At 32.2% G+C, this 7984-nt stretch overlaps 1 long non-coding RNA gene across 4 annotated transcripts; it reads left to right on the top strand.

Annotated features, from left to right (window-relative positions):
* Positions 915 to 4326, top strand: LOC107611937. Of its 4 annotated transcripts, XR_002352312.1 has the most exons (7): positions 915 to 1423; positions 1655 to 1758; positions 1850 to 1942; positions 2431 to 2490; positions 2973 to 3044; positions 3614 to 3824; positions 3997 to 4326. It is a non-coding gene; the product is annotated as an uncharacterized LOC107611937 (long non-coding RNA). The 4 variants fall into 4 exon arrangements; XR_002352311.1 differs by lacking the exon at positions 915 to 1423 and having other exon boundaries at positions 1525 to 1758; positions 3614 to 3688; XR_002352309.1 differs by lacking the exon at positions 915 to 1423 and having other exon boundaries at positions 1525 to 1758.

Raw genomic sequence — 7984 nt, 5'->3', positions numbered from 1 at the left:
AAGAGAAGACAGAATAATCATTGCATTTGTGTTTACACATATTTTATGTATTTATTTAGAGTTAAATCACAGTGAGTCAAAATTGTTTACCTATATATACACATTTTGCATTAGGTTACTAAAACTTCATTCATAAATCACAGTTATTTAATTTGCTGCATTTTACTATGGGTTATAAACAAAAGAAAAGAATACAAACCGTTGAGTTGCGCATTCAAACATCCATTGATGGATTATTTTATATAATCTATGAACATTTATTAGGTATATTTAATCTTAACCATTTAAATTAATTCAATACTGGCTAAAAATGTATTTTCACATTTTCATATAAAAATCTCAATACAACTTGTGTAGTCAAAGTCGTTGGACCGCGAGACCACATTGACGGAAACCTTCAAGTAGATGCACACACTGAAGGAGAACAAAGCGAGATTTGTTAATCCGCGATCTCAGAACCATTATGTGAGTAGACATACGTCTGATTATCTTCTGCTATCACTACAAGAAATAGTGTAATTATCGACGCCAAAAATCGACGGTTATGTTTTCCGTCGATATTTTTTGACGATTTTTCGTCAATAAAATGAAAAAGATAATTAAGAAAAAATATTAAAATCGACGACAATGTCGTCTATTTTTTTTACAATTTTTAATACCTTACTCCTATAGTCACATTACCGACGAAAAAGGGGTTGAAAATTTTTTTCTTTAAAATCGACTGGCTGATCGTCTATTTTAATAATTAAAATATCGACAGTCTCTATCGTCGATAAATTTAGACGATAGAGATCTCTTTTTAAAATTGAACAGACGGTATAGATTTATTATATAAAATAGACGGATAGGATGTTGATTTTTATTTTAACTAAAATCGACCAAATAACCGTCGATTTTTATCAACAAAAAACTACTCCCGCGTTTGCTTCCCGCGTCCCTGCTCGTTTCATCCATTCTCCCAAAATTTAATCCCAAATCTTCAGAGAATCAGAGTCTAGAGTGACACTTCTTCTTCTCCTCCAAGGCTCGAGAGTAGAGACCAAAACGAAGTCACGGTCACGGAGAGAGGTAGAGAACAGAGCTTCTTCTTCTCCCACTCCTAAGAAAACCCGCGGTCCTCCGCCTGAGAGTAGAGCTTCTCCTCCTCCTCTGTCGAGCCTGCCATTGGTCTTACGAGTTACACCAACACTGCAGTTAACGGAGCTGCGGCACTGAGCGGTGGTGCGAGTTCAGCTCAAGATTTTTCAATTCTGCATTTGGGATTCACATTTCAATCTCAATTTGAATTCAGATCCAAAATCCATAAACAAGAAGAAGACGACAACGAAAAACAATGGAGGTGGAGCTGAAACAGTTGATGGCGGATCTTCAATCTCTCAACCAATCCCTTCCAGATCCATCTCTCCATGCTTCCCTCCTTAAAGTATTATTATAATCCCCAATCTCTACGGCATTTTTTGTTCTTTTAATTATTCAATATTATTTAAGTCTGAACCTGTTCGGCGCTCCAAAATTAAGGGGATTTCTCTGTGGTATCTTAGCACATATTATTTAAATAAATTAAATTTATCATCTCATATAAATGTACAATAGAATTTGAATCTGTTTTAAAAGACCTTAAGTTCATCTCTGCATCGGATGACAATGATAGCAGACTGAGCAAGTTTGCTGATGATGTTGAGGTTCACTTTGCACACAAGAAAAAGACCGAGATCATGTCAAAGGCTAGAAATCTGCTCCTAGAGTGTGACTTTTAGTGTAAGATTACTTAAATTGCATTCATATAAATATTTTCAGTTAGTTGACCGACAATTAGTTTCACATTAATAAATGAATTATTAATTTTCAGGATGTTTGTCTGTCATCTACAAGAGTTGCATTGGAATTTTATCGTGTAGCTAGAGATGCTATACTCCTCTATGAGGTTGTTGTCCCTGTCAAGGTCAGTCCATGCTAGTTTTCTTCAATCAGTTACTTCATAGGGTGAATTTTATGAAAGACGAACAACTAGAGATGCTATACTCCTCTATGAGGTTGTTGTCCCTGTCAAGGTCAGTCCATGCTAGTTTTCTTCAACCAGTTCTGTGATTGGTGATCTAGTTCATCAACAAGGGGTTGAAATTGATGTATTGATTGTGTTATAACTAGCTGGTTTTGTTATCTTTCTATTCCCTAGTTTATGAATGCATTGTTTTCAAATATAAAAAGGGATTCATAAATTTGGTTTTGTAACCATTCTACAGCTTTGTCTGAATTTCTAATAAAGTCACTCAAGGTAATTAAACTCATTTTGTAGCTTCCAAGGGCCATAATGAGGTTCATTTCATGAATCCAAATGTTTAATCTCATTTCAATACCCTTTTTGTCTTTTTCTGATTTTCATGCCTCAAAAAGTTTTTTCTTTTGTTCTTGGATTTGGGTTTCTATTAGATTGTGGCTTTGTTGCTTGAGAATGGAGCTGATGTGAATTCAAGGAACTATTGCGGCCAGGTAGAGTCTTTCATTTTTGCTATTCTCTTTTTCTCTTTTCATTTTAAATGGTAGGTTGATTCTGGGTTAGATTTAAGCTCTGTTGTGGTAATTGGTTTTGATTTGAGGAAGTTGAATTGTATGGTTGATTACAATTGGTGCAAGTGTTGTTCTAGTTTCAATTTTGAGAATTGGAGATTCTGTTCTGTATTTGGAATTGCAAATTTGTAACTTTTTTGTTCCATTTTGGTCCAGGTTTGCAGTTTTAGGATATGATTCTATTCTTTTTTGGAGAACTTAATTATAATTAGAGTTTGCATAGTTGTAAGTGACAGATTGGCAGATGGATCTGATAAAAATTCTAGAGATATCTGCATAATAATATGAGACATTGAAATTTTTTGTTAGATCTCACTTCTATTTTTTAGCATGTTTATAATGCACTTACTGAGGATATAGTTTACTGATTGATTTTTGGACTCACTTTGATTTGTTATTTGAAGACGGATTTGATGCAAGCTTGTAGATATGGTCATTGGGAAGTAGTTCAGACCCTTATGCTCTTCAGATGCAATGTGAGTTTGGCTATATTTTCCTCTCTTTCTCGGTCACTCGGTTATATCAGAACTGTTTTTCCCACTACTTAGCATTTAATTCTTCTGGAAACTATAGATCATAGGGATGGTTATTGGAAGTTGAAACTAAGTACTACTAAGTGGACATGAATTCCTGGTTATTGGAAGTTGAAACTAAGTGCTGCTAAGTGGACATAGTTTACTAATTGCATTTTTCCTATAAAAAATATGGAATGGTAATATTAGAATGTGTCTTTTGCATGACTCTAGTCTAGAGTGCTCGTGTGAGGAAACATATTAGGTATAAAATTTAGTGACAATGTTGGAATTGCTCTCTACTTTCTAATGTGTATATAATCATTTACACTGATGTTTAGTTGAAGTCATCCCAGCCCTAGAGCTATTCCCATTGTGCATGCCATGTTCTAATTTTATATTCAGTAAGATATATATTTGTTGAACTGTATGATTCTGAAGTAATGGCCTGTATTTATGATTTGAGCAACATAAAAATTCTTAGGAGGCATGGCTAACACTTTCATTATGATCAATTGATCATTAATACACAGGAGAATAGTTGGTGTAGGTCATGTTGAGGATTTTGAATCCATTCCCGATGCTGCTAAACGTGCAACATGTGAAAAGTGAGCACTTGATTTAGCTAAGATGATTCTCAAAGAAAGGAAAAAATTTGAAGGCATATATTATGGAATAAAATCTCTATGGCTTCCTTGTAAGTTTCATCCCATAGTTTGTTTAGGAGCAGATATGTCTAGGCAGGTAAGTAGAAAGCTTCTTTGAGAACTTTAATGTTTACTGTATTGTCTTTGGCTTTCTGTTTTTCAAATATGATACTTTACCCTCTCTTTTTCTAAAAATAATATTTCTAGGTTGCTTTTGGCTTACTTTCATTTGCAAAATTCTTAAGATGGAAAAATTTATATCAATACAGCCATACAGGCCATACCAAGTTATTCTGCTAGGAGATCCTTGTTTGAGCATTATGTTAAAACTCGTGTGGAAGAAGAACGCAAGGAAAAGCGTGCTGCACAAAAGGCTGCGATTGAGGGGTTTAAGCAATTACTTGATGAAGCCTCAGAGGTTTTATATTTGCTCAATTTGAAGCTCATTGTACTTGTTCTTGTTTTCATCAAATCTATCTGCCTTCAACTTGTGACTCTACTGAATACTTATTATAAGTCTAAGTTTAGTTATTTATCTTGTCTTGAGTCTTTATGCTAGAGAATTATTTATTATTTTGATAACTTTGTAAACTCATTATCTAATAGAGGCCATACCAAGTTATTCTGCTAGGAGATCCTTGTTTGAGCATTATGTTAAAACTCGTGTGGAAGAAGAACGCAAGGAAAAGCGTGCTGCACAAAAGGCTGCGATTGAGGGGTTTAAGCAATTACTTGATGAAGCCTCAGAGGTTTTATATTTGCTCAATTTGAAGCTCATTGTACTTGTTCTTGTTTTCATCAAATCTATCTGCCTTCAACTTGTGACTCTACTGAATACTTATTATAAGTCTAAGTTTAGTTATTTATTTTGTCTTGAGTCTTTATGTTAGAGGATTATTTATTATTTTGATAAGTTTGTAAACTTATTATCTAATATTTAGTATAAATTTTATTTTTATATTTAAAAGTTTATTTGTCTTATTATCTAATATTCTGTATAAATTTCATTTCTATATTTAAAGTTTATTTGCATTAATTGTTTACTATTTTTCAAATAGAACAAAATAATTAAAAAAATATGGCTATTAAAATCGACGACAGCATTGTCGCTTTTTAAAATTTAAAATAGACAAAAAAAAAAAAACAAAATATAGACAAAGAATTTGTCGGTATCTATAAAATTAAATCGACGACAACTGTGTTGATTTTAATGAATCAAATATCGACAGCAAGGACGTCGATTTTATATAATAATATCGACGGCAGCATTGTCGATTTTGTTAAGCTGGTAAATCATATTATAGATGAAAATATTGTCGATTTTATTAAATCAAATGTCGACAGAAAATGACGTCGATTTTATATAATAATATCGACGCAACGTTGTCGATTTTAGCAAGAAGGTAAAATTCTTATACTTATATTATAGACAGAAAGACCGTCGATTTTAATAAATTATTATCGACGGCTACCCAAGCCGTCGATTTTATTAGAATTTTGAAAAATCGACAAGCTTAATAGCGACCATCTCCGCCGTCTATTTTGCCGTCGATTTTTAATATTATCGACGGCTTAGCCGTCGATTTGGCCGTAGATTTTAACGATATTTCTTGTAGTGTATGAAATTATTAGATATTAACTGTATATCTGTCTTAGCTTGCTTACACAATAACTTGTGTTAATTGCACAGGAATCTTACACACATAGACTAGAGGCCACGACACAGAAGTCTCAGCAAAGTAGGGAGGCCGCCGCCGATGGGTCTACGACCTCAATTGTCGACCCTGATGCAGTTTGGCGTGAGACCGCCTTAGCCTCGTACAAGAACTGCGTATACGGGATGAGATCGTTCTTCACTAGTAGCCTCCGCACCTTGACCTTGAGGCCGTCGTTAGGCTCTGCCACCAGTCGAGCCGTCCAACCCGAGGAAGGCATGGATCTAAGGCTCTAGGTGCAGGAGCTCCAACGTAGCCTTCACCAGCAGGCTCAAGAGCTTAACAATTATTGAGAGAGGTATAAAGAGATTCTCATCCGCGTGACATCTACATATGAGCTCAGGTTGGAGTTTAAGGAGTTGTTGGAGCAGATAGAGCATATGGAGACTCAGATGGAGGTATACCAAGACCAGCTACGCGCCGCTATTATCGACCCTGCTGGTGGCAGCGGTAGTATTGGTGGCACACGGACATTGTCACCACCTCCTGCACTGTCGACTCAAGGCCACGGAACTGACGACGACGACTACTACCTGGATCTGTAGATATTAGATTTTTGTTTTATTATTTCATACATTTATTTAGTGTACTTGACTTTCATTTAATTTGCACATTGTATTATTTATTTATTTTAAATAAAAAATTTTCATTATTTATGAATTGACCACTAATTATGTGAAAATAATTTCAATTTAAAATTAAAATTGATCATTTATTTCAAATTAAAAAAATGACATTATCGTCGAAATTATTGTAGGAATAATCCGACGATAACATGGCGCGAAACAACAGGTTTTGGTGCCAACGTTACCACCAGAAAAATTCACCGGTAATCAATTCGTTTCCTGAGCTGGTAATCCGTTGTAAAATCTGATGGTAATTACCGTTGGACGAAATAAATCCAACGGTAAATATTTACCGGCGAGGTTTATACCATCTGATTGTTTTCGATGGTGAATCGGACGGTGAATTGATTACCGTCAGATGTATTTAAAAAAACCAACAATAAATTTGACGGTACTCAACGTTTTTTTGTAATGTATCTTGTTTGTTAAAAAAACTGATATAAATACAATAATTAAATTTTTTTTTTATTTTTCTTTCTCTTACCATAAACAATCATCAATATTCTTCCACCACTATTCTTCACAAGATATCATCAATCCAAACAAAAATTCACAAATTTAAGAATATAACATCTAGATCAACAACTTAAATGATGAAAAATTAAATCAAATATTTTTTTAAAAAAAAGAAAAAGAAAAGCGAGAGAGACAAGAAAGAACAAGAACAAAAGGAAGAGAAGAAAAAGAAAGAGACAATAAGGGTTAAAATTTGAAAATTTGGTATTTTTGTGAGCACAAAATAAAAAGAAAGATTATTAGAAATTTCTCTCTCTTAACCAAGTTTTATGTTTCAAATTATATGTGCAACTAAAACACTGAGATACAAAAATGAGATGAACATAACATTTTAAAGTCAAATTTTTTACCTTTCCCTCAATCCAATTTCATAATTCCATTTCAAGTCAAATTTGAAACATTTTGATTGGCTTGTTCTTTGATATTATATCATATGTGCTAAAATTCATATAATAACTCAAGAATAAATTTGATATTCAGATATTATTGTAAATGTTCTTGTGTTGTGTATGAATGTACAATAAAAAAAATATTTATTTAATTTATAGACTAAAAATACAATCTAATCGTAATGAAAAAATCAAGATAATATCAAACTAAATAAACATAAAATTAATTATGAAAAATATACTTAGATATACTACACAGATATATAATATTTAAAATACATTTTAACATATCTCTCAAACTCAAATAACAATTTGATTTTGCAACTTTTTAAAAAATAAAAGAATAAAAAAACTAAAATAATATGTAAATAAAATTTTCAAAAATTTAGAACTATTATAAACAGGCAGAACTTGAGATGTAGAGATAATTGGAAGAATTTGGGGGTGTGAAAATTTAGGTCATAGACGAAACTGTTAAAACTCAAGATGCAAGCGAAATTTCATAAATTTAATTTGTGTCATCAGTGATAAAACAAGTGTCAAAAACATAACACACTTGAGCCTAGAATAAATAAGAGGACATAAAATAAATATACAAAAAAGAGAACCAAAACAAATGAAGAACAAAATGATAATGATATGGTTGTCTTATGATCAAAGAATAAGAGAATAATTAAATAAAAATAATAGAAATATGAAAAATTTGTTCTCTATAGATAATCTAAAAAAATAATCTTCAAATATTCAAGAAAAATTCCATGACTTTAATATCATATCAAAATTTATGATAATAATTAAAGGATAAACTTGATATTTAAATTTTGTTATTAATCGATGTTGTTGTGTTGTTGAATTTGTGAATGTAGAATAAGAAGTGCTTGCTTATTGGCTAAGGATACATTCTAATCATGAAGATAAAATTAAGGTAATAACAAACTAAATAATTATAAAAACAATTGAAAATATACCTTAATACTATATTGATATATGATATCTAAATTTGTTCTAATA

Source organism: Arachis ipaensis, chromosome B08 (assembly GCF_000816755.2).
Source record: "Arachis ipaensis cultivar K30076 chromosome B08, Araip1.1, whole genome shotgun sequence".
NCBI classification, from domain to species: Eukaryota; Viridiplantae; Streptophyta; class Magnoliopsida; order Fabales; family Fabaceae; genus Arachis; species Arachis ipaensis.
This window is presented reverse-complemented; position numbering and strand designations above follow the sequence as displayed.